Source organism: Vulpes vulpes, chromosome 7, assembly GCF_048418805.1.
Source record: "Vulpes vulpes isolate BD-2025 chromosome 7, VulVul3, whole genome shotgun sequence".
NCBI classification, from domain to species: domain Eukaryota; kingdom Metazoa; phylum Chordata; class Mammalia; order Carnivora; family Canidae; genus Vulpes; species Vulpes vulpes.
In genome coordinates, this window is record NC_132786.1 from 84,766,436 (window position 1) to 84,791,673 (window position 25,238).

The window sequence follows — 25,238 nt, forward strand, 5'->3', positions numbered from 1 at the left end:
CCCAAATTTGTGCTCTACCTATGATCCCTCTATACCCACCAGATCTTCTTACTGTCTTCACAGCCTTACCTTTTTCAAAATATCATATAGATGGAATCATATACTGTGTAATCTTTCCAGATGGGCTTCTTTCACTTAGCAATATGCATTTAAGTTTCCTCCATTTCTTTTCCTGGCTTACGTGGTCATTTGTTTTTAGTTTTGAATAATATTCTATTGTCTGGATGTGCCACAATTCATTCATTCACTTACTGAAACACATCTGTTTTTATCTCCCCAATTTTTGGCAATTATGAATAAAGCGGGTATAAACACCTGAAAAAAAAAGAGTTTAAGTCAAGTTGTAACATACTTACTTTACATTTTCATATATTTTAATTTTTTTTAAAGTTTGCCTTGCTAAGAATAGATTGAAGAGGTACCAAAGAAGAAGTAATCAGAGCTACCGTTGTAGCAAGCTAAAAGTTGATATTAGCAGTGGAAGTGGCCAGATTCTGAATATATTTTGAAGGTTGTATCATACATATAACTTGCTGACTGGATATGAGATATAAGAGAAAGAGAATTTTAAGTGAATTGCATGATTTGGGATGTGAGAAACCAGGAGAATGGAATTGCTTTTTACTGAAATGAGAAAGGCTGCAGAAAGCAGGCTTGAGGGTGAGAGCTAGAAGTTGGGTAATGGATGATTTGAGATGTGTAACACACATACAAGTGGAGATGTTAAGTATACAATTGGATAATTGAGTCTGGAATTTAGGGGGAGAAATTCTGGCCAGATATAAATCTAAGAGTCATCAGCATATAGATGGCTTTTGAGTCCAGGAGAAGAGATGGAAATACATAAGATACTAGTATAGACAGAGAAATAATGATATCCCAGGTCAAAGATCCAGAGAATGGAAATGGTGACAGATCCAAAAGTTGAAGAAGAATCAGCAAAAGTGACTACAAAGGTATAGCCAGTGTAGTTGCAGATTTAAAATATGCTCTCTTGTGTTTGAGCAGGGTGGCTCACTTGTATAAGTATTTTTAATGAAATATTTCATTAGACTTATTTAGAATAGAGAGAATATGATGGGGTGCCTGGATGGTTCAGTTGATTAAGTATCTGATTTAAGCTCAGGTTGTGACCTCAGGGTCCCAGGATTGAGCCATGACTCAGGCTCACACTCAGTGCAGAGTCTGCTTGTCCTTCTGCCCCTCCCCCCTTCCCCTCCTCATGCCTTCTCTCTCTCTCTCAAATAAATAAATAAAATCTTAGAAAAATAGAATTTGTTTATAGCAATGTTCACAATAGCCAAAATATGGAGAGTCCAGATGTCCATTGACAGATACACGGATAAAGAAGATATCCAATAGAATATTACTCAGCCATCAATAGAATGAAATCTTGCCATTTGCAATGACATGGATGAAATGAGGGTATTATGCTAAGCGAAGTAAGTCAGAGAAAGACAAATACAGTATGATTTCACTCATATGTAGAATTTAAGAAACAAAACAAATGAACATAGAGGAAGGGAAGGAAAAATAAAATAAGATAAAAAACTATAAAAGACTTTTAACTGCAGGAAACAAACTGAGGGTTGCTGGAGGGGAGAGGGGAATGCAGTAATTGGGTGATAAGCATTGAGGAAAGCACTTGATGAAATGAGCACTGGGTATTATATGCAACTGATGAATCACTAAATTCTACCTTTGAAACTAATAATACACTATATGTTAACTAAACTGAATTTAAATAAAAAAGAAAAAAATATATAGTGAAAATTCATATAGATCTTTCTACTTTATTTAATCTTTATGTTTTTTTGTGGATTGTAACACTAAAGCTAATGTAGATACCTTCACACACCCTTCTGCCTCCATTCCATTGTCTCTCCCTTCCAAAGTCACCACCCCTCCTTTGAAGCTAATGTTTTTATTATCATGCATATTTCACATGTAAATATATGTAAATAATTCTTGTAAATATATGTAAATAATTCTAAATATGTGTGTATTCTGTAGGGGCAAAGAGCACGCTGCCCTAAAATGTACCACTTTGGCATATTGATTAACTAAAAATTACTTAAGAGAGCCTGTGAAAGAACACTCAGACCTTCTTCTCTCCACCTAAAACAGGAAATAGATCTCCCATGTGAAAGGTACCATTCCTGTACCAGGAGGTAAAGAGACATCCTTATCACCAGAGATGGGAAATTTAGAGCTGAGAAGCCTCTATAACCATGTTACTTTTTACTTCCCCAGTCCAAATTCTGTTCAGCATTCCTTACTAATGGAAGCTCCCAGAATTTTCTTTGTCCTCTCAATTCCTCACAGATTTCTTGTCTCTTTGTCTAAACTGTATAAAAACTGCCTGCCTTGGTCATTTCTCTAAGGTCTCGGTTTTATTGTTGAACCTCCATGTGCATGTAACAAAACTTTGATTTTTTTTCTCCTGTTAATGTGTTTCATGTAAATTTAAACCTTAGTCCAACTAGAAGACCTTGAGGATAGAGGCAGAATTTTTCCTTCCCTTCAGTACATACTATAGGATGGGAAACGTTGGGGTTCAGGAGCAAAGGGTCAAGAAAGAACTCTTGAGACATCTTCGGTGCAAAAGATTGGTTTTAATAAAGCACCAGGACAGGACCTGTGGGCAGAAAGAGCTGCCCTGAGGTTGTGATGGGTGACTGATTGCATACTTTCCAGTTGGGAGGATAATGGAGGTCAGGGATAATGGAGGGTCTCTAAGGAATTTGGAAGCAAGATTCCAGGACCTTAAGGGGGCTAGCTATTGTTGGGATAAGGTCATTACTACTGTCTAGTGAAACCTTAGTTATGAGATCCTTCACATGTCTATCAGTGAACTGTATCTTTAGAGGATGATTGCTAGCATAGATCCTGGGGAAGGTAGACATAAAGGGAACTTCCAAAGGGATTTCCATATGTAAAAGAAGGCTTATAGGATCCTGGAGTCTGGCTCATGTCAAGCTAAAGTTGCCTTTTGCCTCTAGCAAAGCATTAACATTGAGGCAGTTGAGTTCCTGGAAGGTCACCCTGGCTGTCTCAAGGACTTGTCAATGGACTGTAAGTTATATGAATTTTAAATTTTTTTCTATGTTTCTTTTGCCTTTGTTCTTTACATAAATATATATATTATATATTAATATATAACATATATTAATATGTTGTATGTTATAATTAATATGTATATATGTTATAGTATGTTACATATTAATATATATTGTTTATACTGTTCTCTACATAAATACATATATTACATATTAATATATATATTTCCAGGTTTTTTTTAATTTTTTAAAATTTTTTATTTATTTTTTATTTTTTTTATTTCCAGGTTTTTAAGCTTTTCTGTACAACCTATACATTGCCTTCTATACCTCTTGATTTGTGTTTGCTTAGTAGCATATTTTTAAAATATTCCATTGTAAGAATGTGTTGTAGCATATTTTTCCAAACATTTAATGCAGGGTAGTTAGGGCTGTTTCCAGGTTTTGCTATTTTCAACAATGGTGCTGCAAATATTCATGTACCATCTTTAATGTACCAATGTGTGTGGTTTGATCTAGCATATAAATCCAGAAGTGGAATTGCTGGTCATATAGTATGTACATTTTTCATCTAACTGAATATCACCAAATCCTCTTCAAAGTGATTATGTCAATTTATACTGCTCCTAGAAATAAATGAGAGCTCCCTTTGCTGGATTCCTTGGCAATGAGAGCTCCCTTTGCTGGATCCTTAAATCTGATGGGACCAAGTGACATCTTATTGTTGTTTTAATGTTTTTTTTCTTGTTCAAATTCACTTTTTCAAAAGCTTATTGTCCTTTTGGGTCTCCTCTTCTGCAAATGGCTTGATCATATCTTTGCCATGTTGTGATTTTGTTTGTTAATGCTTTATACAAAGGAAAATTCACATTGAATTCTGGTTTCTGTTTTTCTGATAGTTGCCAACTTTTTCATAAGGCAAGAGTTGACAGGAAATCTTGAGCTAGACCATACACTTTTTGGTTTGCCACAGTCTGAAATACTCCTTATTGTATAACAAGTAGCCTACTTACTTATTTTATCCATCTGACTCCAAGAAGCATCTGAATTGAGGATCCTGTCCTAGAATCACATGAACCAGGTTATGAATCCAAGATTCTTCTGAGTTTCTTTTGAGAATATTGTTTAACAAGATTAAACACTTGTTTAAATGACACACACAGGAATGCTATTCCTAAAAACAAAAAACTCTTAAGTTTATTTTATAGACATATCCCTGCTTTAGGTAATTCCAAAGCATGAAAATTCAGGTTTTTAAAAGTAGATGGTGATTCTGTTCTAAATACCTCTATAGGTCTATTTTAAAATTTACCAAAACTCACTATGCGGTTTTTTTTTACAAAGCAGCCTCCTCTAACACACTTAAAACATGCCACCTGGGTGGCTCAGTGGTTGAGTGTCTTTGGCTCAGGTCATGATCCCAGGATCCTCATCAGGCTCCTTAGGGGAGCCTGCTTCTCCCTCTGCCTATGTCTCTGCCTCTCTCTCTGTGTCTCTTGTGAATAAATAAATAAAATCTTAAAAAAAAAAGCGTAATTACTCAGCTTACATATACTTAATAACCTATCATTGTAGCCCACTTTCTACAAACATCTACTATATAAAGGAAGTTACATGTACACTTCATGATAACATTTTCAGCTGATTAAAAAATAATAATACATTCATTAGCACCTGCCTTACTTAAAGGTTAGGGTGATGGTAACCCTTGCAAAAATAATAGAAAACTGGGAATAAGAGGGAGAGAAGTGTGAGGGGTTTTGAGTGGTGATTAACAAATGAGATATTCCGGGGCATTTCTTCACTGATGAGGATCGGGATGCAAGGCTGATCCGAAGGAAGTGAATTATTTCCCTGGAGTACTATGTCTGCTCTTGTGGTAGCTGCTACCACATAAATATTAATGTCTGTTTCGAGTAGCATAGCCTCAATGACTATGCTCACTTCAGGCATGGATAATGCAGAAAAACAAGGATATAATACATTATTAACTTCTCAATGTTCTTTGTACAAAGTAAGCTTTAAAAGTGAACCTAACTAGGGGTGCCCGGGTGGTACAGTTAAGTGGCTGATTATTGGCTTCGGCTCAGGTTGTGATCTTAGGGTCATGATCTCAGGTAGGAAGATTGAGCCCCACCTGGGGATCCAAGCTCAGTGAGTCCACTTAACACTCTTCCTCTCCCTCTACCCTTACCTCACTGCACGTGCACACTCTCTCTCTCCCTCTTTCTACAATAAATAAATAAATAATAAATAAATAAATAAATAAATAAATAAATAAATAAAATCTTTAAAAAATAAAAGTGAATCTAAATAAACTGGTTAATTCCTACTTTGATGTCATATTGTGATATTATTATTATATTTTACGATATATTTGGAGCAAAGTATGAAAACAGATCAACCTCCTAAGTTCAAATTGAATATTATTATCATGTATTCCTTCAACAAATGTTTATTGAGTACCTACTATGTGCTAGGAACTAGAAATAAAACCACCAAAAATCTCTGCTTTGTAGAGCTTATCCTGTGGTTGTACTGCTTTTGTTTTATATAGCTCTGCCTGTGTGTGTATAGTCGGATATATCCTCAGCTACTGCTTATTAGCACATCTCCACTCCTTTTGGAAGCTTCATGTTCTGTCTTCTGTGCTATTACTTTTTTGTCATTACTCAGCCAGTCCTTGATGGTGGCACAATTAGAGGCCTGACAGGAAGGTGGGGAAAACATTCTCTAAAACTGGTGCTATTTCAAAAAGGTGCAGAACAAAAACAATATAAGCCCATTTCCTACTGTACTCCAAATATTTATACTTTATCTTCTTCCAGGTAGAATTCAGAAAGACACATTCTATGTTTACATTTTTTAATACATTTTCCCTCTGTTGAGCCAAGGATGTATTAGGGCAGTATTTTGATCTTCACCTGATGATTCCAACAATCACACTCAAAGTCAAAAGAAGATGTGAGATAAAGAAATCCAAGGGGAAAAAAAGTAGGACAATGCAGAGGTCAGTGGACAAATTTCAAACAATGCAAACAGTTGTAAAGATGTTTAATAGTCGGAAGACTAGTAGGTGGGATGCTGAATTGGTACTGAATTGAGGTGTCAGCAGAATCTGGGTGCCTGCGGGCCCAGAACTGACACAGAAGCTGACCATCTCCTAAATGGAGAAGAGTTGAGGATATTGAATTGAAAGAAGTATTGAAGGATACTAAAGAAGAGTTTGAAAATGCCTGAGTTTTCTGCTTCCCACAATACATTTGATTTGTTTATCTGAAGAAACATTCCCTGCATAGAATACCTGAAGTGCTTGATAAAACGTAAACAGCATCTTTTTAAAAGCATGGCTGAGCTTTTGGGAAAGTTAGGGAAAATCACTAGAGACCAGAGCTGTAAGGAATCATGAATTTGGAAAGATAAATAAGCATTGGAGCAAGTGTTTATTATGGAGGTATCTGAAAATTCCTTTGTGGTTGAGAAGCTAGGGTTTTGGAAGTCTATGCATGCAAAAGACAAGTCAAACCCACCGGCTACATTGGAGACCAAAATTGTAAAAAAAAAAAGTGGCACTCTCATTGGAAATCAGCAGGCAAAAAACTGGTAAAGTTGAGGCAAAAATGAAACATACTTACCTTACTTTTGGCTCTAGGTGAAGTAGATAGATGGATAGACAAATGTCTATCCATGGACAATGCCTAACCATGTAATTGTAGACAGTCCCCATACAAACTTGGAGTTGGAATCCATAGTAATTATAGGACCAAAAAGCCCATGGTAAGATGAATTCTAAATGATTCCAAATTACCTACAAGAATGACAGTTAAACTTACATTGTGTCTTTAATTATAAAACTGGGGAAATATAAAAAAATCTTTAAAGTCTTGAGAGAAAATAATTGTCATCCTCAAATTGAATACCCAGAAAAATAATTGTTTTTATTTGGAATCAGGACAGAATAAAGATGCTTCCAAACATTAGTAGCAACAATTAAAACAGAATTTGCCAATAACAAACCTTCATTAAAATAAATTTTAAAATCATACTTCAGGAAGAGGAAAATGAATTTCAAAGTCTGAAATTCAAGAGATAATGGTGATCAAAAACTGGTAAAGCTAAGAAGACTAAACAACATTGACTGTATAAAATAATAATCATAATGACATCTCAATGTGAAGTTAAAAATATTGGAGGGAAACTGTATCTCAAAGAAAGACAGGACTAGTGCTATGAGGCAATAATTCTTATAAAGATCTAATAATTTAGACAGTGCCATATTGGCATATGAAATAAAGCAATGAAACAAGAGAGTCCCAAAACAGAACAACAAGCATGTGAAGTTTGGTATTTGTCTTGACAGATCAGTGGAGGGAAGATGGACTGCTTAATAAATTGGTTTTGCAGATGGAGAAAAAATGAACTAGGACTATGATGCACACCATGCACCAAATTCAGTTCCAGATGGATCTAATGTGGAAAGCAAAACTCTAAACGGTTTACAAGACAATACAGGAAAATATCTTTATGACTGTGACTCACAGAAAGATTTCATTAAGACCTTTTTAAAAAGCACAGAGCATAAAGGAAAAGATTGAAAAATATGTCAAAATTTGTATTTGGAATTGATTATTAACAAAGACCCCATAAGGAGAATAAAAACATAAGCCTCCTATAAGGAGAAAGTTATTTGCAAAATGTATAACTGTCAAAAACTTCAATCTGAACATAGCAAAGTCTTCTATAAATCAACCATAAAAAGTCAAACCAAGAGAAAAAACAAAGGCCGTTCATGGAAGAGGAAACATGAATGCTTCATAAGCAAATTAAAAGATGCTTAATTATATTAGTAGTCAAGGAGAAGCGAAATAAAGTTATAGTAAAATGCCATTTCACCTCCAACAAACCAGGAAAACAACAACAAAAAAAATCTCACAGTAGCCCCTGTTGGAAAATATGTGGGGCAACAAGAATACCCTTGGAGTACTGGTGGGAATGGAAATCATCATGTCCTTCTCAGAAACAATTTTCCATCCCTTCTGAGTGTTTAACAACTCTTTGATGAAGTACTCACCCTCTTAGTATAGTCTACAAATAGAGAAGAACATATCCTGTTTGATATCATACTTATACTATAAAATAAAAGTAAAGCAAGAAAACACTATATTTGGTATATTCCATTTCTTAAGGGAGGTGTTGGTTACATGGAGTGTTTTATTATTTTTCTGAAATTTGTATCTATGTGTCACATGTAGTCTTTTGGAAGAAATGAGGTTAATATGAGAAACTATGTGTTGTTCAATATTATCATGCATAAAGTAAATTAATTGGTAAAGTACAATTTTGTTTTATGGTGTCTTCATAGTATGGATATAATGGTGCTAAATGTTATCTGCATATAGTCCTTTGTCAAAGATTGCCCCCTCCCTATAGATAGAGCTCGGAATTGGAAAGACACCTCCTCCCATTCCACTTCTGCTCTGCCTCATTACCTGTGTAAGTAATAGACTCGTATTCCTATACCCAGCATAAGCAGATGAAGTGTGCAATTTTCCTGGGCACTAGTCTCCATGTTGAGGTGTTACACTTTGTTGATTTACACATACTCACCCCCACCTCCAGAACACACATACAGCCACATGCCAAGGTGTGATCTACTCAGACACCAATAACTTCATAACACTTGGAACAATCCTCACTTTAGAACCTCTGCTTCTGGGTCTGGCTTCTTGTACCAGACATCTCCTTTTACGGTGAATTCTTTCATAGACATGCTCTCCCCTCCACCACCATAATCAGTGTCCTCTACCATAAGGTCCTTCAACTTACAAGTATTTTAGTCAATGTACACAGCTCCTAGAGAGAGTCATTGGTTTCACACACCCAGTCTATTTGGGTTTTGCAGAAATAACTCACAACAAAGATAACACCATTCTTGGTAGAGCGAAATAAGTGAAAGTCTAGATTTTGATTGTATCAGATTAGAAACTTAACAACATCTTCAACTTTATTTCAGCTTTGGAATTGGATTATTTATTAATTCTTATAGTTATCTTTTCACTTTGCTGTGTATCATTTCATAACTCTCATCGAGTTGTGATACCCATGTCAAGGAGAATTAATCACTATTTACTGGCAGATGGTTGCAGAGAACATTGAATGGGCAGAAGCTACAAAAAAATCCCCAAACCTCTTTCCACCTTCTCAAAAAGTATTAGTTACACATAAGTTAGAAGCTTTCATTTGAATATGGATGATTCACTGCATCTGTGCCTCTGTAATCCCCCTTCACCCTTAAGATTTTCTGTGGTCTGACATCAACATCACTTTGGCCTGCAATAACGAGTTAGTCGTGTTGCTTTTCCAATTTATATAAAGACATATTACTTTTTGAATTGATCCCCCTGGACAGTGGTTTCCAGACTTTTAGCTTACAACCCTCTATTTGTTTGATATAGACTCATAGCTTTCCAAAAAGTGCTGAATGCTACATAAATATTTAAAGAAGATAAAAAGGAGTTTTGAGAATTTGAGGTTGAGTTGTTGTATAGCTAGAAAATATGGTGGAAAAATCACTGACAAAATACATAGAAAAGCACAGGAATAGAATGCAGACATGTTCCAATTAGGATGTCATTATTTTGCTGTTTTTCTTACAAAATGAATATCACTGTGCCCTACATTATCTCCAATTTTGAATTACAAAGCCTGCAGCCCTACAGTGACATCCTCTATTCCATGCAGGCTAGGCATTATTTTATTTGTTATGTTATTCATCAATATCACAGTCCTAATCTGACCCATATATCAGTAATGAAAGAGAAACTTAGCTATGGTTCTAAAACAAAACAAAACAAAAAAACTCATGTCTCTGCCCTCAGCTATGTTTTCTGTGTTCTTCATAAAATTTTGGATTTTTTACAGTAAAGAGGAGTATCAGTTGTAGCACCCTCATTAGGGAGATGCATCTGTTTATACTAGTTTTTTCAACAAATATAGGAAGTATATTAAAAATGCAAAATACGATCTCTGTATTTGCCTCTCCTAGAAACTGCTAAATGTTATCATCCATAATGCACGAGAGTTGGTAACTTTTTGCATATTTCCATTTTCTCATTACTTCCTTCCTCAAACTCAGAAAATTAAGTTGGCAAACTGAAATTTATCAAAAGCTTCAGGAGGTGGTTTCTAGTCTTTGAGCTGTTGGCTTAATTACCAGGAAATAAACTGTAGAGAAAGGGAGGGTCTTGGTGAACATGATTTATATACACAACCATATATGGTAAGTCCAAATCTCCCCCTTTCCCTCTAATAACCTTTATCAAGGCTTACACTATTACCACATTTTCCATTCTACTTAGCTTCATGAGTTGGTTTGTATTAATTACTATGAATTATTATTATTTTCTTTTTAATTACAAAAAGAATCTTGTTCTTTTTTGAATATTTGAAAAATACAAGAAACTAAAGAAAAATATTAATAAAAATAAAAATATTAAGATCTCCTGAATAACTTTCTAGAGATAGTAAAAGCTTCTGCACAACATAAGGGGAAAGAAACAAAATGAAAAGACAACCCATGGAATGGGAGAACATATTTGCAAACCTTATAGCTATTAAGGGATCAATATCCAAAATATATAAGAAACTCCTCTAACTCAATAGTAATCAGCCAGTTAGTGACTGATTTAAAAATGGGCAAAGGATTTGAGCAGACATTTCTCCAAGGAAGACATACAAATGGCTAACAGGTCTACGAAAAGATGATCACTAATCATAAGGAAATGAAAATCAAAACCACAATGAAATATTACCTCATTCCTGTTAGCGTAGCTATTATTTAAAAAAAATGTTGACAAGGATAGGAGGGAAAGTGCAACCCATGTGCACTGTTGGTGGGAATGTAAACTGGTGCAGCCACTACGGAAAAACAGTACAGAGGTGATTTGAACAACTAAAAATAGGAACTACTATGTGATCCAGCAATCCCACTTCTAGGTCTCCAGAAGAGTTGAAATCAGGCTCTAAAAGAGGTATCTGCACTTGCATGTTCATTGCAGCATTATTCACAGTAGCCAAGAAGTGGAAACCACCTAGGTGTCTGTAAACAAATGAGTAGATAAAGAAAATGTGGTGTATACATACAATGGAATATTATGTAGCCTTTAAAAAAGAAGGAAATCCTGCCATTTGTGACAATGTAGATGAATTAGAGGACACTGTGCTAAGGGAAATAACCCAGTCACAGGACAAATACTGTGTGGTCTCACTCACATGCAGAACCTAAAATGGGCAAACTCATAGGGACAGAGAGTAGGATGATGGTGGCCAGAGTTAGTGGGTGGTAGGGGGGAGAACAGGAGGTGTTGTGGTTCAACAGGAATAAGGTTCCAGTTGTGATTAAATCCTAGAGATCAATGATACAACTCTCTGACTATAGTGCTTCGTAATACTATATGGCACAGTAAAAAGTTTGTTGAGAGAGTAGCTTTCATGTCAGATGTTCTTACCATAATAAAAAAAAAGAGAGAGAGAAACAAATGGATCTCTCTCTCTCTCTCTCTCTCTTTCTGTTGGATTTTATTTTGCTTTGTTTTGTTTTCAAAACAGAACTTGAGCTCTTTAATACTGCATCACCACTGAATTACCTTGAAATGTAAAGTTGATACTTTTTGTGAGCTGGCATATTGTTCTTCCTCTTGAATTTTAAAATTTGACTTTGCTGAGGGGAATTTCATTTTCTCTCATCTGAAATTACAAACAGATCTCTTCTGTGCCAGAGTTAAGCATGAAATTAAGGTAATTAAAGATGAGTAAAGCTAAAAGTTCCCTGAGCAAAATCAAAGCAAAGGAAAAAATAAATAAAGACTGTCGTGACTGAAGTAGCATTACTCATAAACCCTCTGGGACTTGTGCTTTTGTTTTTGTTTTAATTTTTTCCCTGTTTTCTTTTTCAGTGTAGGATGAGATAAAAATTTGAGACCAAGAGAATGATCAGAAAGGATTGTAAGCAGGTGGATTATTGCAGTGGTCTTTTCTTCATTTCTGTAAATGTTTGCTTGTTTGTCTAGCAAATGTTTATTTATGTGCCCATGATGTCCCATTGTACTGTACTAAAATGCTGGTGCATCATGTTTAGGCAAGCAGTTGAAAATTTATGAATTCCTAACTTCTCACTGTCAACGCCTTTAGCCAAAGACCACCAGGAACCAACTTGTTAAAGTTGGGTTTATTACTCATTGCAGTGGGAAAGTCACACAGCATGGGGAACCATAGGGAGCCTCAGTAAGAGGGAGTTACAAAGAGTCTGTTAGCAGATTTGGGCTTGTATTGAATGATTTGAGAGCAGGTATAAGGAAGGAAAGTTTACTCTAGACTGGAAGCTATTGGAAAAAGAGAGCTTTTCTATGTTTCGATGTTTTGTGGGTAACACAATAACCATGTTTTTTGTCTGTGCTTAGACAAAATTATGAAGTGGTCTTTCTCTGTTTCATTTTATCGTTGTCTCAGGGTCACCTCATCTGAGGTTGGAGACTGTTCATGTCCAACAGGAGAATAAAATGACCTGACTGAATATAAGACCAGCTTATAACAACATTAAGGTCTACCTGTGAAAATCAGATCAGTTCCAGATGTCAGGAGCTTTTTTCTTTTTTGCCCCTCTCCTCTCTTTTCCTCTCCTCTTTTTCTTCTCCTCTCCTCTGTTTTACTTACTTCCTTTCTTTCTCTCTCTCTCTCCCTCCCTCCCTCTTTTTGTGTTTTCTGTTCTGGCATCACCAGGAATTCTCCTTTCTGGGTACAGACCAGACCCCCAGACTCACTCTGTTCCTTCAGGCTGCTTTGCTTACAGCGGCTCACTTTCTACCCTTGCCTCTGCTGAGGCTACCAGCCCAGGGCCTCCTTTCCTGTGCTGTGGCCAGAGGCCAGACAGGAACAGAATCAAACCCCTTTTCATACTGCCTGAATCAGGTGAGGAAGCAGGTATGCTGCAGGCATACTTTATCGGAATTTAGAGGGTCCTGGGCATCTCCAGCTCCTCTTTCTCCCTTCCCACAGTTCATCAACCTCAAATCATCATTCATTCTACAGACTTGCTGCTGTCCTCCTCCAGTCTGTCTCCATTGCCAACATCTTAGGCCAGGCTACTGTGCAATTTCATTGGTGGTATTAGCCACCTACCTCCCTGCTGTCACTTCTGACCCTTTCAGCCCCTCTCCTGCACTGCTTCCAGAGTATCTACAAATGCAAATCTGAGAGTATTTCTCTTGACTCTCCGTGACATTTAAGACAAAGACCAATCTCATTACAAAGCTTGCCACGATGTAACCTTTATATATCTCTTGAACATGTAGCTTTTTGTCGCTTCATCTCCAGTACTCTAGCCATATTGCAGGCTTATTTGCTACTCAAATAGGCTCTATATGCATATTTCCTCCCGTGTCTTGACCCTTACGCATGATCTTCCCTCTACTTAGAACCTACCCTTCCTCCTTCTTCCCTCTAAGCTCTAGTTTATACCTAACTTGACCTTAAATCCTCAATTTAACTCTGCCTTATATAAGAAGTCCCAGCCCCTTGCTGAGGGCTACCATAGCATGTTCAGTTCCCATTCATAACACTATCTCCCTTGATTATGAGCTCTGCTTCAGCATCTCCTTTGCCCAGAAGTGTTGCATGAGGATAAGGAACTTATTGGAGTTGCTCACAGCTATACCCCACTGCCTGGCATGTAGTGAATGCTCATAAAAATATTTATTGAATATTTAAACATATTAATCAATTAATTGAATGTGATATACAAATAAAAATACTACGGTAAGTGCTACTACATTATAGATCACTGTTAGTACCAAGGCTTATTTTAATAAACATAATTATATAGGCTGTCTAGGGAAATTGATTAATATGTCAGATACTGTTTCCTGGAAAGATGTGTACAGAATTATAGACAAAAAACTTAAATAACTTTCTGTAACATACCTAGTTATAATAGGTGAGCTGTCCAAGAGGCACCTGGGTGGCATTGTAGGTTAAGCGTCTGACTCTTGGTTTTGGCTCAGGTTGTGATCTTGGGGGTCATGAGATCAAGCCCAGTGTTGGGCTCTGTGCTTAGCGTGGAATCTGCCTGAGATTCTCTCTCTCTCTCTCTCTCTCTCTCTTCCTCTACTCCTCCCCTCCATGCTCTCTCTCTCTAGAAAATAGATAAATCTTTAAATAGTTGAGTTCTCCATGATCTCTCATGTGTTTTTATATTGAAGACTATTTTATGTAATGCCATTTAATTCCTTAATTTTTGTTTTCTACCTCTTCAAAAAAGATGATAGGGTCCTTAAAGACAAGGGATATATCTCTCATTTATTTGCATTTTCCACAAATCCAAACAGCTTCTGATACATACCAGGCCTGGAGTAAATGTTGTTTTATTAGATTTGATTTCTGATCTTAATAAATTGAACATGTTTAATAAGATATCAGTTTCTATGAAAGGAATAAATGACATCTGCCTACCCTCTGATCTGGCAAATTATTGCTCATTCATTATTCACTTGGTCACTCAGTGTTTATAGGACCTTTGTGTACTTGGCTCTGTGTTAAGTATTGGTTGTACAACATGAATGAAAAGCTGCTGTTTTCCTTTGAGGATTTCATAAGTATATAGATAATAATAATATGATATAAATGCTAATGGTATAAGCACAGAAAAAGCATTAATTCTGATTAAGGGAGTATATATGGTCTTGAAGTGTGAGAAGAGAGAATGCCTGGGTTATTGTTTTCAACAGCATAGAGGCATATAAGAGCAGGGGAGTTGACTGGCACTCAGGGTAGAGGTAGGATAAATAGCAGAGAATGAATCTAGAAATATTGGTTGGATCTGACCTGGGATTGTGAACTATGTTAATGAATTATGATCTTATCCTATTAGGTGGTGTATAGCTGCTGTAGTGTGCAGCCCAGTTCCCCCTTGAAGAAAAAATGACTTAACTTCCTCCACTGCTGGAAGAGCTGCCAACAGAAAGCCCTCAGCAATCCATTGTTGGCCCCCCTCATGGGATTGCCCCACCTGGAAAAAAGCCATTTTGTCCAAGGTCATGCCTCTTTCCCATATTGTCCCACATTCAATGATTGATTGAATGAGTGGATAAGGCCTAGTTCCTTGACCCCACCTGAGCACAACTCAAAAGTATTATTTCAACCTCAAAACTCCTTAGCTGAGGCCCCCCTGAGGCAGCTTCTCAGTTTCACTTCTCCCTCTGCTTAATTCTGTTATTTTTTCCTTCCTCTGCATCAGCATGGGTCCTAAAATTGTTCCTGAGTAAAACTGCTGCTTAGGGACATAATTTCCAAGTCTGTTAAACTGAGGAAACCATCTTACAACAGGTGGTAGTAGGGAGCCACAAAGGGATCTGAAGCAAGAAAGTGATATAATCAAATATAATTCTTCAATATGAGCTTTCCCACATGTACAAAAACTAATTAGGCTTTAAACAAAAATGCACATCAATTAATTTATTTCATCAGGGATTATTCCTGTAGGGCTGAAAAAGCTGGCATGGCAGTTGAAAAAACATGTAGTGTTGATATTTTTTGATAACACATCATTTTTCTTCATTATTGACATCATATCCATCTTTTTAATGATTTTTTTAAACATCAGAATTCGTTCAACTTTGTCACAGAGCAAAGGAACTACAAAGTAAAATTTTTAAATTCAGGACTTTTAAATTCAGGACTGATTAAAAAAATATATATATATATTTCTGCCTGATTTTTAAAAGGTCATCTCAGGTATAAAATGGAAAAACAAGAGATCATTCACAACATGAACATTAATTTTTTTTTTATGAACATTAATTTTTAAAACTTTTTAACTTTACTATGGCAAAATTCATATTTAAATTCTACAAAATGGGATAGTTTTGTTCCACCATCAGATGATTGAAAATGCATCCTTTTAGTTTTGTCTTTCAAACGTTCAAATCCTATAAACAGATCAGGTAAACCAATGGAGAATCATATGGAATAAGTGTTGCAGTTGGTCTTTTGCATTCTAGGATTTTCTTCCACTTCTGTTGAATATTATCAGGTTACCTTTGTATCATCCATTCAATCTACAGTTACTGAGAATTTATTACAAGGAAGGCACAGAGAATGGTCATAAGTAAAATCCATCTAAACCTACTAATGAGGGCAGCCAGGGTGGCTTAGCAGTTTAGCGCCACCTTCAGTCCAGGGCATGATCCTGGAGACCGAGGATGGAGTCCCACGTCAGGCTCCCTGCATGGAGCCTGCTTCTCCCTCTGCCTGTGTCTCTGCCTCTCTGTCTTTCTGTTTCTCATGAATAAATAAATAAAATCTTAAAAAAAAATAAACCTACTAATGAAAGACCCAGCCCTGGCTTTTCCTCCTCATGTCTTATCAGGAGTGCCTCATGTGAGTCCCCATAAATCCAACACCATGGGTCAGCTGCCATGAGGGGTTCCTGTTACTTTCCTCTTTTGCTTTGGCTTCCTAAAGCTGAGCATCACTACATTTACTTCATGAGAGTTTCCAACATTGTGGAAGCACAGCAGTTTCCTGCAGGCACCACTGTAGTATCCTAAGGGCTCAGAGAGTGAAAATTCTCTGATGCCAATCTCCCTAGATTGCGCTCAGCTCCAAGTGGAGGCACTGGAGCCCTGCAGTTGACAAAAGTCTACATTTAGGTCAAAGAGAGAAAGCCTCTTTCCCTCTTCTGTGTTACACTCTATAATGGGTGTTTCCATTTTACTCCTTCAGACATTAACCATTATAGGATTACAGGATATGAGTTGGGACATGGACATCGTGAATGCAGTCTTGCCCTTTCCTTCAGTGACTAAGACTTTCTCAATCTTTTGATGTCAGATTTCTTCTCTTGGAATGACTTTCCTTCCAGGAGTTCTCTTAGTTCCTTATATGCATAGACTCATACGGATCTGTTTCATAGTTGACTCAGTATTTCTGAACTCTGTGATGGTCACCATTTCGAATGTGGATACTACCAGACAAGGAATGATTATGAAATATCTGCTTTAAGAGATTCTAGAATTTCTCTAATTGCTAATACACCTCAAGATGAGTTGAAGTCATCAAATATTTGTAAATAGTTAAGAAAAGAGAAAAAAATGCTACTATTTCCAAATAGTCTACCCTTTTTTTTCCAGAGGATCATAAATTCTAGATTTTTATATTAGTATATTTTTAAAAGAATAACTGATTCAGTACTGTTCCAGATTTTGAGAATTGTCTTAATATCTCATGTAAATAAGGCAACCTTTGTATAAATGAGAGAAACTTATTTAAAAGATTACTAGGAAGTTTGTATAATTGGGGATCCCTGGGTGGCGCAGCGGTTTGGCGCCTGCCTTTGGCCCAGGGCGCGATCCTGGAGCCACGGGATCGAATCCCACGTCGGGCTCCCGGTGCATGGAGCCTGCTTCTCCCTCTGCCTGTGTCTCTGCCTCTCTATCTCTCTCTCTGTGACTATCATAAATAAAAAAAAAATTTTAAAAAAATATTTTAGAGTATTTCTTGACAAAATATAATGGTAAAATACTAAAAGGGCTATCATCTTAAAAACAGAAAGAGGGTTTGTAACACTTAAAGACAGGTGATAACCTTTAACAATTGTATCTCAGGGAAAAATTGTAATTTCTCAACAGGAAAAAAAATCCCTATTCATCATTCAATATATCATCATTTAATATGAAAGATAGCAGAATGCACTTATTAAATACTGAATAAATTTGCATGTTAGAGTAACTTAATTTTCACTAACATAATTTGGATGGCTCAAGTGAAACATAAAGGCGTTAAATCAACAGATAATTTCAGGTATAAATTTTACCAAAAAAATATATTGGCAGGTACAAGACATTCTTATTCCAAAGATAAATTTTGAACACTTTAAAATGATATTCACAAAAATAATATAGTTCCAATATACTTATATGATTTAATTTCAGTAAGACTTTCTTTTCTTCCTTTGCAAACATGAGTTTAACTTCTACCTCTAGAATTTTTATTTTTCATAAAACCATTCTATTTCATTCACAATTGTTTTGTCATACACTGATGATCTATTGCAGAGAATTACATAAGATATTAGGATTTATTAGAAAGGAAGAAAATAATGAAAATTATATTAAAAAAGACAGCAACACCAATATTTGCTATCTGGATTTCCAATTCTAGACATTTTGGAGCACTTGATTTTCAGACATGTAAGGAAGAAGCGTACAACCTTCCTGTATCACCACTTCCAGGAACTAACAATCCATATTGCAGGAAGTTTGACACAAATGCTTGTGTTGCAATATGTGACTTACACTATGTTTTTTTTAAAAAAACAAAAAGGGAAAAGAAGTCTGATGTTATCACCTTATCTTTTCTCAAAGGACTAGGGACTAGGAGTTAAAAGCCTAAGACAGAGAAGTTAAAGGATTTGTGGTACCTAAAGGAAGCCAAGATCTTTACAGAAAAAGAGCTGAACTAAATACTAAATACTAAATACTAAATAACTGAATTATTTAAAGAGATATTCTATTTAGCTTGAATTTGGAAGTTGGTCTTAAAAGAGGTAGCATACCTAAGAATGAGGTAATTCTATTTTAAAAAATCACTTGGGGGATCCCTGGGTGGCGCAGCGGTTTGGCGCCTGCCTTTGGCCCAGGGCGCGATCCTGGAGACCCGGGATCGAATCCCACATCAGGCTCCCGGCACATGGAGCCTGCTTCTCCCTCTGCCTGTGTCTCTGCCTCTCTCTTTCTCTCTGTATGACTATCATAAATAAATAAAATTAAAAAAAAAAAATTAAAAAAAAATAAAAAATAAAAAAAATAAAAAATCACTTGGAACTCTACAACCCTTTTGGAACAATTGGACTAATATTGCTATAAGCCACTTTTTTTTTTTTTTTTACAGCAAGTGGAGTTTGCCAAATCCATGCTATTTATAGGTTTCTAGGCACATCTATGTTATACCATTCACTTGAATACATGGTCAGAAGACAGGTCATTCTTACTTTTAGCGCATACAGAAACAGTTACAAATTCTAGACCAAAGTAAAAATATATTGATATTGAAATTATACATCCAAAGTCTGTATCTTCCAGATACCACTTAGTTAAAATGTGTGATTATTAAGTTGTTATTAGAAGATGTAGCTTTATATATAGGATATATAAAACATGCATATATTTGCAACGTATGTCTTTTAGCCTCCAGAATTTGAGACTAATTTTTAGCAACATGAGCTGTATTGTTTTCGCTTCTTGTCTGCCTGATTTTAACATTAGGTCATGTATAAAAACTAACTGTGATAACATTATAGGTCTCCATACCATTTTAATTTAGCAACAATCTATCTGAACTTATGGATGTCTAGAGGTAAATGAGGTTTCCTCTTTTCTATTTAATTTAAATGTCTCAAATACTCTATCAGAGCCATAAATTTAAAGTTAACTATGGTAACAATCTCAAAGTAAAAAAAAAAGTAAATCTGCCCCCATGTTGTATATAGATTTTTCCACCTTATAATGCTCCTCACCAAAAAATAATAGAATAAAAATAAATTAACATTTGTTAGTGGAATTGCAAAAAATAGTGAAAAGTGACTTCTATTTCATCAACTATTCTATAAACACTCAAATTTAAAGTTAGCTGAACACTTGCTAACATAGTTGAAATGTATCATAAATACTACTTTAAAATACTTCTACTTTATAAGGTAATTTTTAAAATGTGTCAGAACCATTTTATGAGCTAGCCACAAGTTTTCAGAATGCAATAAAACTGATTGTAATCATTGTCCTTTGATATGCCAAGTATAGAGAATGCAAAAATTGAGTAGAGCTGTAACAAATGATTATTACTAAATTATATTTTTAAAAATTTGCATATAGTTTATAATTTTTATTATAATTATATATTATAAAATGTTTATTATTTAATAATTATTATAAAATGTTAATCTAACAATAATATTCTAATATATTTCTAACTTCTAAGGCTATCCTAAGTATACTGCTATGATACCATATGACAAAATACTACTCTTCATAAAAAGTCCTGTACTTTTCAGATGTGGGACATACACCATCTCTATTCTAGTCATGTTGAACAAGTAACTTTATGGGAAATATAAAAATTGTTTACATTTTAAAATATAGTATTAGCAACAGTGTTGGTTGACAGTAAATGATAAAAAAAATCTTTCCAAAGTTTCTTGTTTTCATTGATAAAACACAACTAATATTATTTGACATGACTGTACTTTTTTCAATTGAAAATATTTTATAAGAAAATAATTCTTCATATTTTAATGCATTTAATTTATTAGTTAATTCATCAATATCATCTATTAATCCATATGCTATTATCATTTATATTCATAACATGTTATAGAGCTTAATATTATTAATACATATTAATTTATTATTAAATTCATTTAATGCTCTACAGCATTTTAATGATCATTTTGTGGTCTCTTCTGTTGATACACAGTTTACACAATTTTGAATTTTATAAGGATACTTTCTTTAAGAAGTATGTGTTCAGAAAAAAAAGAAGTATGTGCTCGGTTTTGTTGTTGCGGCTGGATCTACTTTTGTAGTGCTCATATTTGCACATAATTCTCACAAGTCACTTTTTAAAGTAGAGAGACAATTTTAACATAATTTACACTCCAAAAACCCAGGACATTTAAGCAGATTTAAACACTCACTTTACAACAATTAACAGTGAACCTCACTCTGTGGCCAACCACATTTAAAACAATTCTATGACAAGAATTTGTTGTATGCTTTGTATATCCACTTAATTTTGGTTTTCAACGTGATAAACCATTATTTCAGTTATTATGTTTTTGATTCAGTAAGGAGATTTCATTCTTTAGTCATTAATTCATTAGTTTGATAGGCCAAGCAATCTAATTCTGCATCTCTAAAATCAAATGAAGTTTAAAATATTTTTTGAGGAGGGCAGCCCCGGTGGCCCGGCGGTTTAGCACCGCCAGCAGCCTGGGGTGTCCGGGATCAAGTCCCACGACGGGCTTCGGGTAGGGCGCCTGCTTCTCCCTCTGCCTGTTCCTCTGCCTCTCTCTCTCTGTGTCTCTATGAATAAATAAACAAAATCTTTAAAAATATACATATATATTTTTTGAGGAAAATGTACTAATATTTATTAGTATATTTACTAATAATCTTTAGTATACTGTTATTAATGAACTGTTATGGGTTATATGCAAAAGTCACAATTCATACATTACATCTTCTTCCAATGAAAATATATTTCTGATTACTACAAAGATTATTCTGTTGGTGCGACAAACCCTTAATACACTGCCAAATGATGGGTCGTTTGTCCTACCAAATCCCAGCTTTACCACAGGTATCCTTGAGTATGTTATTTAACTTCTCCAAGTCTCAGTTTCCTAACATGTAAGATGGGGATAATAATAATAATTTGCAAGCTACTACAAAAACTTGTATTGTTGACATAACACATTATTACTAATTTAGCTTCTTAAAGAACACCCATTTATTATATCCCATGGTTCTCTAGGTCAGAGTTCTGGATGGAGCATGACTCAGTGAATCCTCTTCACAGAATCTCAGGAGGGCAAAATCAGCAAGACTTTGTTCCTTTCTGGAGGTTCTAGGGATATATCTGTGTCTGAACTCATTTAAGTTGTTGGGCAATTCAGTTCTCTGCAGTAGTAGGACTGAGGTCCTCATTTACTTATTGACTGTCAGCTGGGAGTCAATCTTTGATCCTATAGACTTTCCTCAAAATCACCTCGCCAGGGGCCCTCTATAACAAAAGTGGGTCGAGTCTGTCTCAAACTTGAATTTCTTTTGCTTCTGTTACATCGCTCTGATCTCCAGCCAGAGAAAGTTCTCTGGTTTTAAGGGCTCATTATAGTAAAATTGAGTTTATCTGGATAATTCAGTAGTAATCTCCCTATTTAAGGTCCATAACCTTAATTACCTCTGCAAAGTCCCTTTTGCCATATATATAACATATTCACATGTTCTGGAATTTAGGATGTGGACATCTTCAAGGGGCTATTATTCTGCCTATACCACAATATTATAGAAATTAATTCATGGAAGGTACTTAAAACAATGTCTGGTGCAAGTGGTTCTTATTTTTTATATTGCAATAATGGTAAAAATCATATAGACAATGTACCATGACATCATCTGCATTAAACATTTTGTACAAACCCATCATTAGCATTTATTAGTATGATTGGCTGTGGCTGTTTATTAGCCTAAAACATTAAAAAATAATTGGTCTGCTGTAATCATTTTTGTAGTGTCTAATTAAAGTCATATCTTAGAATATATTTAGAAGCTAAAGTCAAATCAGGATATATCTTTCAGTTGTGAATTATCACTTTGGAAGAGAAATTTTGTATTTAAAGTAGGAGGATAATTCAATCTAAGTATTCATCAGATTTTTGGCTATTGCTATCACTTTGATATCAGGAAGTTAATAGCAACCAGGTAAGTTTATCAATGCATTAAATTAAAAAAAACTGTCAGTTTAGGCTACTAGTTTGATCAAAAACTCACACAGACATATTTTAAGTCTACAGTAGTTCTTGGTTACAGGAAAATCATCCCAATATTCTGAAGTAATACTCTATTAATATTTCCAAACAATTTAAAAAAACAAAAAATAAAATTTAAGATATCTCCAGAGAACTAGAAAATCTCTGGTAATATATAGAGTCTAGCTGATGAAATATTTAGGCCTAAACTAAGTTTTTTGGTAGAAATATAACATGTTATATTTACTTACATGAATCCTTTTCTATGACTTAAGCTCTTTGAAGAAGAAACTGCTCTTTTTCACATTTTGAAATTCTTCGTTCTACATAGAAACCTGCTGTATAAAGTTGGTTAAGTTAAATTGACATGTTGCTTAATAAACATAGCAATGTAAAAGGAAAATTAGCTAGGCTTCAATATCCATAAATATGTGAGGGTTTTCATTTTGGCTTACATATGAAGTATGATTAGTTCTTCAATTTCACAAAGTAAAAATCAAAATGAAATAAATAAGGAAAATTTCTAAGGTACTATTTCTCTTCCAGTTTCATCAGAAGATTAAGCTCTGTATATCTAGAGTGTTACATACTTTCCAGATGCTTTTCAAGCTCCTAATTTTATTGCTGTGAAGAGTCTGTCATTATTTTGATGCAGCAGATGAACAGACCAAAACGCTATTTAACATGTGAAAAGCTAATAGCAGAGCAAGTAGATGAAACAAAACAGTAATATACACCCCAAAAGCCCTCATGACCAGTATAGTCCTCACAGACTTTTAGATTAATATCTCTCAAATCCTTTAAGTAACAAGATGGCTGGTAAATACATACCTTGTTAAATACACTGGCAAACTGACATGTCCTGAGAGTAACCTCTAGAGCTAAGAGGGACTAGGAGTCCCCGGATTCTGACTCTGAAATCTATGCTAAGTAGACAAGTTCAAATGGAAACACAAAACTTCTGTAAATGGACTGAGAGAGAAAGAAAAAGGAAACATTAAAAAAGAGAAACCAGAAACCAAAACTGTTCAGCACATGCTCCTGGAGCCATTTATAATTCCTTGGTATAACTCAGTATTTAAGTTACTAGTTCTTAATTATCTGGGCTGCAACTTATCACCTGGTCACATGTTTTAGGCAGAACACAGGCTAGACAAAAACAAAATTGTGATCAGTGTGAATTAGTTCCAGGACGTACAATTGATTGCTTATAAAACAAGAAGGATTTAATGTTATCACATTATGGGAAAGTGTTTGTTTTCTTCTACAGATGCAGCCATTAGTTAGAAGCATAACATATGGCTGGAGGGTAATTAAGAAGCTGGTGCCTCGAATATGAATAAATAAACTGGAGGGTTCAACCACCACGTTACATCCCTCTGTCTCTGCTAGTCTTTGTAACAGAATTATGACCCATTTCAGGAGTAAGACTTTTTGTCAACCTTGACTTCTCTTTGGATATGGAGAAAGCAAAAAGCAAAAAGCAAAAAGAGCTCCACGAAGTGGGGGGAAGACTATCTGGCTGGCCAATCCCAACCTGTATCGGAAGAAGCCAAAGAGAAACAGCGGGTGTATGGTGAACCAAAGTTACCAGGAACCTCAGCAAGTGGGACCAAATGGAAGAGATCTATGAAAGAAGGCAAAGCTTCCTGTTCAGAAAAGACAGCACAAGAGAGTACAAGAGTAAGAATTCGGAAGAAAATCCCAGTTGCTCCATTACCTTTGAAACTGCCACCAGCCAACTTGCTTCACTGAGACATCCTGCAGGCCTGGTGCCAAGAACTCAAGTTGAGCACCAAAGGCCAGAAATTAGATGTATATAAGCGAATCTGCGAATATGCTTACCCAGATCAAAAGAAGGACATTCCTGTCACCGCAGAGGAGGCCAAGATTCTCACCCAGACACAAAGAAGGTTGTTGATGGACAAGGGGGAAATGTCTCTAGAAAGTCCTGGAACAAAGATACCTTCTGATGGAACCTACCCTCCTGAAGTGGCTGCCCCCCTGAGGGGTCTGATGCTCTCCTGGAGGGGGTCAATACTGTTGTTGTGACCACTTCGGCCCCAGATTCCGTGTTTGCCTCCTGGTCCAGAATTGCAGCCAGGGCTGGGAAGATGGAGACAGTGGCATCGCCACAGGAGGCCCACGGTGCCAAGTGGTGTGTGGTCCATGGGAGAAGTATGCCTGCAGGCACAGAAGGTTGGGTTCACCTGCAATTTCATGCAGGATAAACTTGGGTGCCTGAAAAGCGGGGGAGAGTATGCGCCCTCCTCTTGCTCCCCGCTTGTAACTTTCCACCTCCACAGCTGGAGGATAATATGCTGTGCCCCAAATGTGTTCGCAGGAATAAGGTGTTAATGAAAAGCCTCCAATGAGCTTTCGATAGCAGGGAAAGGGACACAGCTGTGATTATAATCAATGGTACAAAGGGAACTATAATCAACTCCGTGGTGACACTGATGGTCGGACTATAGGCTGCTCACACCCTGCAGGCTTCCTGGTTACAGGGACACAGCCTAGTGCATTGCAGATGTTACCCTCCAACCTCCATGGGGCCTGAGGCTTCATGGGTTGAGATGCAGGAGCTCTTAGATTTTAAATTG

The 25,238-nt window shown here is 35.9% G+C and overlaps 1 pseudogene; it reads left to right on the forward strand.

Moving 5' to 3' along the window:
• The first annotated feature begins 899 nt into the window (after positions 1–899).
• On the forward strand, positions 900–25,010 carry LOC112923853 (developmental pluripotency-associated protein 4 pseudogene; annotated as a pseudogene).
• Positions 25,011–25,238: the final 228 nt, after the last annotated feature.